Source organism: Malus domestica, chromosome 06, assembly GCF_042453785.1.
Source record: "Malus domestica chromosome 06, GDT2T_hap1".
Classification (NCBI taxonomy): domain Eukaryota; kingdom Viridiplantae; phylum Streptophyta; class Magnoliopsida; order Rosales; family Rosaceae; genus Malus; species Malus domestica.
The window spans coordinates 6479546-6491145 of NC_091666.1; positions in this window are offsets into that span (position 1 = coordinate 6479546).

Below are 11600 nucleotides of genomic sequence, written 5' to 3' on the forward strand. Positions count from 1 at the left end.
TTAAACGGTTTTGGTTTTGGTTTCAAACCATTTACAAACAAAATGCTTTATGCTATTAATACAACCCAATTGAAAAAAAATGCATGATCACTATACTAAAATTCAACTTGAAATAAAGTTCAACATCAAAATGCCTTATGACATTATTTTAGTACAATCAAATTGAAAAAGTTAAGTTTACCATACTAAAACTAAAGTTCACAGATTTAAGTAGATTGTTAATGACTATTACAAACGTTTAGAACTTCATAGACTTCTACTTTTGAAAAAGAATGAGTTGAATGATAAACTTTACCATAATTTTAGAGAGTTTAATGCTATAACTTTTTAGAATTCAATGGATTGTCATAGACTTTTTAATGACCAATTTATTAATAATAAGCATTATTATTTTTAAGTTTTTACTATTGAGATGGAGATGATGACCATGACAGAATAGTTTTATGAGGTGGGGTGGCAACGATAGTGGTGGAAGTGTTAGTGGTGATTATCAGCAAGATGGTGGTAGTAAAGTTGATGCCTTTAGTGGCGGTGATCATAATATGGGTGCTGATTGTGGTGGTGAGGTTGTTGGGATGGTGGAGGAGTAGGGATGTGGGTTTGGGGGATGGGGTGATGATGACGATTGTAGAGGTGGCAGTCATGGTGATGGTGGTGTCAGTGTTGGTTATAATAGGGTTGGCGATAATACTCATGGCAGTGATGGTGGTGGTGACGATGGTGATAGTGATGGTTGTAGGGGTGGAGGAGTGGTCATGGTAAGGCGGTGTTGGCATAATAGTGGTTGTAGGGGCGGAGGTGTGGTCACGATAAGGCAATGTTGGCGAGATGGTGGTGGAAGTGGTAATAATAATAATAATAGTCATTGCATTATGGTGGGCAATGAAGTTTATCATTAGAGAATTGAGAAACAATGAAATCCATCAAAATCTTGGGGGGGGGGAGGTTGAATTTGATATGATGACAACAAATTTACCATAAAAGCACTAAAAGTCCATCAAAATCCATGAATTTTTAAATCCTTACAATGAATAAAATTTTCAATACACCTGAATTTTTTAGACACACAAAAAGTCATAATTAAGTACCACAAGAATTTTATAGACTTTTTTAAAAGTCATAAAAAGTCTTTATTCAATACATGATGACTTTTATTAACTCCTTAAAACTTTATATTGAATACATCTAGATTTCAGAATCAAGCAAAGCCCCCCTCAAACTCCAGATACAAGACACCCCTAAAAATTGATTGAATGAGAAAATGTGCTATATTACATTAATGAGGATTTTGTACAAGTACCATCTGAACTTGCAAACATGTGTGCCAATACCACCTAAACTTTCAATTTTTATTTTTTACCACCTAAATTCTCTTAATTGTTGGAATTTACCACCTACGTTATTTTCTATTCAGATTTCCGTTAAAACATGTTAGGCTCCCCTCACGCAAAGGTATATTTTTGTCCATTTACTTCCTAGAGCTCGCCAGGATCAATTTGTATGAAGGCAAAATGCATTTTTTTTGTAGCAATGTTAGAGTCAGATCATGAATAGAAAAGGAGAAGTTGATTCAAGTTTGATTTTGTTAATAGTTGTTGAAGAATTGAAGTGCAAATTGATTGTTGGCATCTACATTGGCATTAAGTGAAGAGGGGTGGAGGATAATGAGTGCATTATCACTACACTAAAATTCAACTTGAAATAAAGTTCAACACCAAAATGCCTTGTGACATTACTTTAGTACAACCCAGTTATGACATTACTTTAGTACAACCCAGTTGAAAAAGTTAAGTTTACCATACTAAAACTAAAGTTCAAACAAACTTCAAAATCAAAATGCCTAAAAAAAAAAATTGTTCATGCAAAATAGTGCTTTAACTTTTCAAGCACTATTTTGCGTCATTCAACCTTTCTCTTTCCCTTTCTTTTTGTACACTTGCTCTTTGAAGATTGAGGAGGCCTTTGAGCTTTGAACGAGCTTGATAAGGTGATACTTGGGAAGATTTTGGACCATGTGAAATTGAAACCGATGGATAAGAAGCCATTGAACCTTGTGGACTAGAAGCTTGAGATGGCCTTGGAGCTTGTAATTGTGATTGTTGATTAAGAGTAAGACAGACCTGATATTCATGTCGTGTTTTCCATGTTCCTGTCGTTTTCATGACATACTCGATATCTTAACGGGTCGTATTGTGTAACATCCATTAAAGTAAATGGGTAATATGACCCAACTCAAAATCGACCTGTTAATATTATCAGGTAATATGATCCGACCTGTTACCCGTTAAAGAAAATATATTTTAAATCAATAAATAATGAAAAAACATAATTTGACCCCAAAAAAATGGAAAACATAATATTTATATGCATACCACACTATCACATAAATATTACTTCAAAATTAAAAAAAAAAATTATCTTTCAAGTATTACATACTCCAAAATAAGAGCCTAATGAAAAAAATATTAGTATATTACTACAACATACCAAATGTTAAAAAATATGCAAAATGAATGAAGTTGTGTTTCAAGGTTGAGGAACCTTGCACGTTTATATATGCTTTCACATTTTTTAGATTTGTACATTAATGATTATGAATTTTATTTATTTTGAACTCTCTTAAAATATTATTCATGAGGGTTTGTGTGGTTTTAAAAATTTAAACGACGTTGTACCTATACTTAAAGCTTAGAGGATGCGATCACGAGCATTTGCATATTTTTTCACATTGTTCGTACTTATAAATTAATTATTATAATTTGTAATGTGTTTGGTATTTTTAAATTACTTGATATTCTTATTTTTAGCGTGTTTGATAATTTTTAATATCACTCTTGGCCTATAGTATACTATAAAAATAAATAAATAAATAAAATTTAAATGTTTTAAATTTATATAGAATAATATTGTCACAGCTCGTCCCGAATTATTTTTTTTATTGATGGCGTGAAATGTCTATTTTGCCCTTGGATGTTGAGATGTGTTTGTGTGTGACATGCTTTTAGAGGTGGACCAATATATTAGGTTCCTAAGTTTTTGGACTCAATTAGAAGTTAGACAATTTGGTATCAGAACCAATCCCTGGCCGGATGTGTGCCGAAGAGGACGTCGGGCCCCTAAGTGGGGTGGATTGTAAGATCCCACATCACCCCAGGGGTGAGGATCTTGTAAGCCTTATATGTATATTCCCATCTCTACCTAGCACGAGGCTTTTTGGGAGCTCACTAGCTTCGGGTTCCAACGGAACTCCGAAGTTAAGCGATTTCGAGCGAGAGCATTCCCAGGATAGGTGATCAATTAGGAAGTTGCTCGTGAGTTCCCAGAAACAAAATCGTGACGACGTGGTCGGGGCTCAAAGTGGACAATATCGTGTTACGGCGGAGTAGAGCCCGGGATGTGGTGGGGCCTGGGCCGGGATGTGACAAATACAATAATACATATTTAATATAATATATATATATATATAGACACACACATACACTATGACTGTTGTATTTTTTTAGTAGTTTAAAGAATTGAAATCATCAAAATAACTTTTTTTTCTTAACGTGTTGAAATGGGTTACCTGCATGTCACTTTCGTGTAAACCTATTAAGGATCCGTTATTAACGAGTTCTTATTGTGTGACCTGATAACAACCTAATTAGTTATCGCGTTGACCCGTAACCCGTTATTTTCATGTTATTTATGTGTTGTGTTAATGAATCGTGTAAGAAATTGCCGGGTCTAAGTAAGAGAGGAGATACTTGATTTAAAATTGGTCAACTCTACACAGTACAAATACATACACAATATAAATTACATTGGTTGTTATAAACTTTAGAAAGCCTACAAAAGTAACAAAACACATTGAAAAAATAAAATAAAGCCAGCCTACAATACAAATTACCTAATATTTGTATTACATTAAATATTTATTTAACTTTATGGTGTGGTTTTAAATGTTCAAAACCGAAAGCAAACTGTTTTTCCATATTGCGATTCGGTTTCAAACCGAAACCGTTTTAAAACCACAAAAAATCGAACGGTTCAATTTGGTTCATACTTCGGTTTTAGTTTTCGGTTTCAAATGTCCACCCTGATATATTCCAAAAATTGAAAGAGTCCAGGTGATAAAAAAAAATAAAAATAGAAAATTCAGGTGATAATATCACACATTCTTATAAGTCCATGGATACTTAAGCAAAATCCCCTACATTAATTTATAATATAAGGTATATAAAATTATAAATAAATAAAAAATATAATATTTAGTCATTGATGGATCCCAAGTTAGAAGTCACAACTCACTCCTTCATCGACCAATTCTACCTTCTTTTATTTTCCTTTCCTTTGTTTAGTAGTTTCCTTTCCTTTAAATAGGTGGCATATGATGTGAGCACTCACACAGCCAGAACTTGTAAAAGATGAGACATAGTGGGCCCCAGAGAAGAATCCAGGTCTACAGTATGCGGGTCGGAAGAGGTCCACTAGTGCGACTTGGGTACATGCCAAGTGTAAAGAGGAGAGGAGAGGTGCATGATTGGACCCATGTGCTGAGGCACAGGTGAGTACTTATGTGAATAAATAACGGAAAAAAAAAAAGCCGACTCTTTAATATTGGGAGCTTCGGGACCTACTCTAATCTCCCTCCGGTATAAACAATGGGCACTAATGATATTCTCTGAAAATTGTATTTATATATATATTATATTTTAATATTGGGGAGCGTTTGTTTCACAAAATAAGTTTCGCTCAAACTAGAATTGGTCTAGACGATGTGGTCTTAAACTTCATTGAGATTCATATTTTTCTCAATACACTGACATATTTACATTAAGAGGTGAAGATAAAAATTGATATCAAATTCACTATAAACGAAATTCAAATTTAAACCGTTTAGCTTGTAAATAAAAAAAATCTCATTAAATCATATTTATTAGTTTGGCTAAATTGAAATTAAGGTAAAATAACACAATCCCTATACCTATCTAGTAAAACAAACAAGCCCTTGAAGTGTCCTAGAACCCAAATCGTCTGTTGGAATTCCCCTTCCCATATAATAAATAAAGGGTAGTGCTATCCACAGTGGCGAAGCCAGGATTTCTCGGGGGGAGGGGCGAACTTAAAAGAATGCAAGGTTAAATTTGGAGATAGTGTCTACGAATTGCTTCACGATAATTAGGTGGATAATCAATCATTCGACGTCTATGTGCAGGGTCTGCAGGAAGATTAGCCAATATTTCATCCAAATCCAACTCAGTGGCTTCACTTTGTTGTGACCTACTTGGAATATTTGAAGGAGGATTTAAGCATTGTTTCTTATAGTATCGTTCCATTACGTAACTGTAAAATGGAAAGAAATAAAAATTCTTAGACTCTTAATCCTAAAGTAGACTATACTATTACTATAGTATGTATAATAACTAATCCAACCAACCAACAATTCAATTAATCAAAAGTACTAATAACCAATAACCATATTCGTATCAATTGGGTTAAATTTGTATCAATAATTTGTATCATAGAATCATAGAAGCATATCAAAAATGTGTATCAATAATTCGTATCAATTGGGTTAAATTTCTAATTCCCAATTCGTATCAATAATTTCATCCTAAAAAATAATTTCATAATTTCTTATCAATAATCATAAAAGCATATGATTCACATCAATAATCAATAACCAATAACCATATTAATGCATTAGCATATAATTTCATACCAATTCAAGGAAATTTGTATTGAATAATTAATTAGGTTAGGGATTATACATTTAAGAATTAAAAATTTTACCTTTAGATGGTGATTGGTGGAAGGCCCTGTGCTGTGTTGATTGGTGGCTTGTTAGCTTGTAAAGGGACGTTGGCACTGGGATGTTGGGGAGCAGAAATTAAAGCTCCTGTCCTGTGTTGATTGGTGAAGAACCGCAGAAGGAACAAAAGCAAAGGGAACAGAACGGGTTGGGACTGACTAGGGTTTTGGGCGACACGCGGAAGCGGTCCCCATTTGTATTTTTTTTTTAAATTCAAACATACAAAACGGCGCCGTTTTGTATAACAATTTTTAAATTTTTTTAACCAGGCCCAAAACGACGTCGTTTTGGCCTGGTTTAAAAAAAAATAAAATAAACTGCAATCTGCAGATTGCAGATTGCCCAGAAAAACAGAGGACTTGAACCAGCAATTTCCGGCGAGGCGCGCGCGAGGGGAGTGGCGAAGAGCTGGGTCCAGTGGTGTTTCCCGGCGAGGGGAGTGGCGGCCGCCACTCCTCGCCCTCACGTGGCTTCGCCACTGGCTATCCATACATCTAATTTTACTTTTCATATACCTCTTTCAATACCGGATATATGATCAAATGAATTGAAGAAGATTAATGACAAAAAATTAACAAGGGTGTGTGAGAGGTAATAATTTGAATGTGTGAATAGCTCTATTCTAAATAAAAAAATATTCGTGCACTTCACGATAATATGAGTGTGTGAAAGTGTTGAGTAGGGAGATTACTTATGTAATGGTCAATATATAATGGTAATTACTTATTTCTTTTAATATATAATGATATATATATATATATATATATATATCATGTAATGGTATATAATATATCATTCGTTGTTTACGTAAATAACTAATCAATTTACCATATATAATTCATTTGTTAAATACAGTAAGAAGTATTTTTTGTGTGTTTCGATTTAAGAAAGAAAATATGTCATATATAAACGGACTTGGATTGTCTACCTCCCCATCTCATACCCTTCTCATGCCCTCCTATATTATGTGGTTACGGTTAAATCACGTCAACATTTTATATTAATTTTTTTTATAGAAATAATAAGACAAAAAGTAATGAGAATATAAAATGTTGACATGGCTTAACCGTGACCACAAAAATATGAGGGCATGGGGAGGGTAAGAAATGGGGAGGGCAGACAATCCAGGTCCTATAGAAATATGCCAAAACATGATATGGAATATTGATGTATTAAACTACTATGTTACTTATAATTCAATTTATTAAGAGCATTCACTCCTTGAACTAGAAGTCTTGACCTCTCCTTCACTATTCAATATCGCTTGTTTTAAAAAAAAAAATCTACGGTACCCTTTGATAAATAAAAAAGTTCATCGATACCAATGTTATAGTTAATGATATTTATACGTGATTGCCTTACACTACTGATGTTGCTAATTACACTATGGATGTAGGTTATTACTAGGGGACGTTGTGAAATTACACAATGCAATTCACTTATGACCTACCTAGCTTAACTTATAACAATGTTACAACATGAGGTTAACATTCAACTTGTGAATTATAAGAAATGTAAGGCTACACTATGTTCAAGTTACATTCCAAGGTTACATAATAATAGTAATGTCATAATTTATATAGTAACAAGGTCGACATTTTCCTTGTGAGTGTCATATTACATTATAAAGATAAGATATTATACTTGGACGTAATTGCATTACACTACTAACGCTCACATTAAATGGTACCAACACCTTTACAAAAAGGTTTTTTTTTCATGTCCTAAACTGTAATCGTTATACGTAGAGTTTATAATAATAAAATTATTCTTCACCAGAGTATCTCTTGACGTGTTCTTATTGAAACCAAATTATTTCATGGCACATGTAAAGCTTTCCAAGATAAAACTTGTGTGCAAAGTAGTCTTGTTGCAGATCCTTATCTAACTCGTTCAGATTGACGGATTTAACAATGTACCTAATGTGTTTTTCTAATATTATATTTTGTTATATTTCTGAGTGCGTTAAATAGATTCAATTCAATATTTGAAGAATAAATTACATGATACAAAGCTCTTATCGTTATTTTTCGTATCAATAATTCTGCGTTAACGTTATGTGACGTGTATATTGAATTGGAATATAAGTTTTACGTGGGGTGGAAAAATATTAGGCAAAGGCCTGTGCGCACTAGGAAGGTGAGCAACCTGCTTTTTCCCCAGATTAGATTTTAAAGCCATTGAAGCATCCTTTTTACCGTTTCAATCAAGTGGTGTCGCGACTCCAACTCTCGATAGCTTTTAGGGTTTCCAAAGTCCACACTGCCTCATCTCATCTCATCTCATGCATCACTACTTTGTGCCACATTCCACTGCAAACCCGGAAAGCAATGACACGTGGAAGGAGATCATTGGTTTAACAGGACCATATTGAGCCCATTGATAGCGCTTGGTTGCATCATGGTTCATGCCAGTCCACACCTACCCATCTGAACGAACGTTACACATGGGCGGGGCTCGGGCGACCACAAACTGCATACTTTATTCAAACTAGCTTTTGTTTACTCAAAGTAATTTAAAAAGAACTGGTGGTAATCAGATATTTTATGTTATAGATTGGGAGAAATAGTCTTTGACGCACGATAAGATAATTTACACTAAAATTATATATTTTTACATATTGTGAAAATGAATGAATATATAAAGGGATGTGGATGTAAAGGATTGAGTATGAGATAAACAACTCTCCGTAGTAATCTTATACCTTCACTTTTTAAGTAAGAGATACCATTCTGCATTTTTTATTTTCATTCCTTGATTAATTGTTAGCAAACATGTGAATGAAACTCATACTCATTTCTTTCGAATTCTTGATTGTTAGTAACACAAGAATGAAAATTATATACTCTTACAAATCCATCACTCCTACGTAAACATGCCCTAAATACATCTAAATTACGCCACTTAATACTGCAATTTTAGTCATATTCATTTTCACCTGTAAGTGAGAAGTCTTAAGTTCGAATCTCGTGGTACCAGTTCATATCTCATACCTTAAAATAAATATATCGTTGTTTAGAAAAACATCTAAATTACAGGGAGAGGTAGAGTTTGAATCCATAACACAGTGGATCTAAAAAAAAATGTCATCTTCACTAAGATAATCCACTACTTTCAGATGTGGTTATAATTAATATTAGTAAAAAAACTAAACACCCAAGCTTAAGAAGTAGGAAGAAATCAAGGTTTTGTTTATCTATACATAATTGGAAAGGTTTCAATGAAAAAAAAAATCAGCATATTATGGAAAAGAAAAAGAGTTTATCCCTTTGTTTAATATTGTTTAATTTGTTTAACCAATAACTGTCAAAGACTCAAAAGTAGCTAAGTGCCTTTCTCTATCAATCGTAATGTATGGATACCTAACGTAAATGCCTACATGCCTTCATGACTTCATCCTCCATTCTTGATCTATATTGTTTACATACATATATATATATATATATATATATATGGATGGTCAAAGACTCCAAGTTTAGGTATTGTCCTTTTTAAAACAAAAGTTTGACTAGGGTTTTAATCTAAGTTTGAACCCACAATTTTATTAAAAAAAAATTACGGTTCTTGTTTCAATTTTTAGTTTGTGTTGGAAATTGGAAAATAAATGTCTATTTTGAATTTGCAGTAAAATTTCTATGAACGAATAAAAGACTGAGAAAAATTATTTTGGAGAGATTATGATTATATCGATAATAAATAATTTACTATTTATCAATATATGAATATTTATTAATTTAAGAAGAACTTTATGTTTTGTTTATAGTTTACTAGCATTTGTTTACACACTTTATGTGTATAAACACATTCTTTTAGAAAATGAGAAGGAGAGGGAGAGAGAGAGAACGTGAGGGAGTGAAAGGTTTTTGTTTTTGGTTTTTTTATATATATAAATATTAGAGGTATTTTAACATTATCTGTAGGTGAGGCTTCAATAAAAAACAGTAAAATTTGGACTTGTGAAGTTACATTATTACCCATCATTTTTTTTGTATGATAGAATAATAATCTGTCTTTTCATCCTCTTTTGGTTGACAAAGAAAGTTTAATTAATTAGTAGAGATTATTTTATTTTTTTGACAGAAATAAATGTTTTTTTTAAACAAAAAAGATGTATGATTTTTTTTTTTTTAATTTTGAGACATTTTAAGAACTAGAAGATACATGTTTCAAGATATTCCATGTACATAGAACATAATCTCCATATAAGTAATCTCTTAAACTCCCTTAAAATGAGTGAGAAAATCAAGATTGACTGATGTGACAAGGAGAGCATTGTGGAGTATAAAAATGAGCATCCTCGTCAAGTAGAAAAGATTAGTGGCAATGTGCTCAACAAAAGTTTCAGATCTCCATCAGCCAATTAATAATATCAAACGCCCTTAAAAGGTCAACATATTATTTGTCAGATGAGGTGAAAAATGAATGTGGTGTATGCATTGCAAAAAAGTAAGGATGAGGTTTTTTTTATATGTCAAATGATAGATTTGTTAGATTAGAGACGACATGACTCAAACTCACATCGTGGTGCAAGAGCAACACTCATATCTGCTACTGTGGTAGAGGGCCACTTGCAATTAAGGATGAGCTGAATTGAGAAAATGTAAATTGTTAAGTAAAAAATTCCTGCGTACATGGATTATTGGAATTTATGTGTTAACTCTTTTATGTACGTATTATGAAATTTTACCTGTTAATTTTTTGTGAGCATTTCATTAATTATTAAATTATATATCTGTAAGGCCTTAAAGTATTTTATAGAAAAGTATTATCTTATGCATTTAGTGAGATTATTATTTTAGTACATTGGCCTGAGTAGGGACTAGAATATTTTATCATTTAACCAGAGTTATTATTTTATTGAAGATTTATTTATTGAGGTTTTACCGTAGATATAATTTGTTTTTCCTCCTGGAGAACAATAAGGTATTTGGAGTATTATGAATTTGACAACGTTAAAACCTCAAGTGGCAAAGTTTGAAAACTCAAAGAGAAATCATAAACAACAATAACAGCAACAAACCTTATCCCACTAAGTGGGATCAATTGTATGATGAATCCTCAAACGACATTGCACTCAGTTTTACACCAAGTCTTCTGTTAACTTCAAACACTCCATATCTTTTCTTATAGCCTCTTTCAAAGTCTTTCTAGATCTTCCTCTACCTTTTTTGCTCTAAGCCTCCATCTTATAGTTGTTGCATCTAACCGGAGCATTGGTAGGCATTCGGTTCACGTGTCCAAACCATCATAACCAATTTTCTCTCATTTTATCTTCAATTACAGCCACTCCTACTTTACCTTGGATATCCTCATTCTTAATCCTATCATTTCTCACATGCCCACATATCTAATGGAATGCTACACTCATTTTTTGAAATGTTGCTTTTTGGCCGCCCAACATTTCGTATCATAAAGCATTGCTGGCCTTATTGCCGTCCTATATAAAAAAAATTCTTAAGCATTAGTGGCATATGACGATTGCATAATACCCTATGCAATCTTTCACCTCATCGATCCAGCTTGTATTTTATGGTTATGATCTCCATCTAATTCTCTGTTATTTTGCAAGATAGATCTAAGATAATGAAAACGTTCACTCTTTGATACTTCATGGTCTCCAATCCTCACCCTATCTTACTTGAGCCCCCGTTCTCACTAAATTTGCACTCCATATACGAGTTTTTGACCTAGTCATGCGAAGACTTATAGTTTCCAACACTTGCAGTCAAAAGTTAAACTTCCATCTTGTTTAGTCTTGTCCATTAGTTAAATTTGATTCATTTAATTCAATAATTAGAAATAGAAA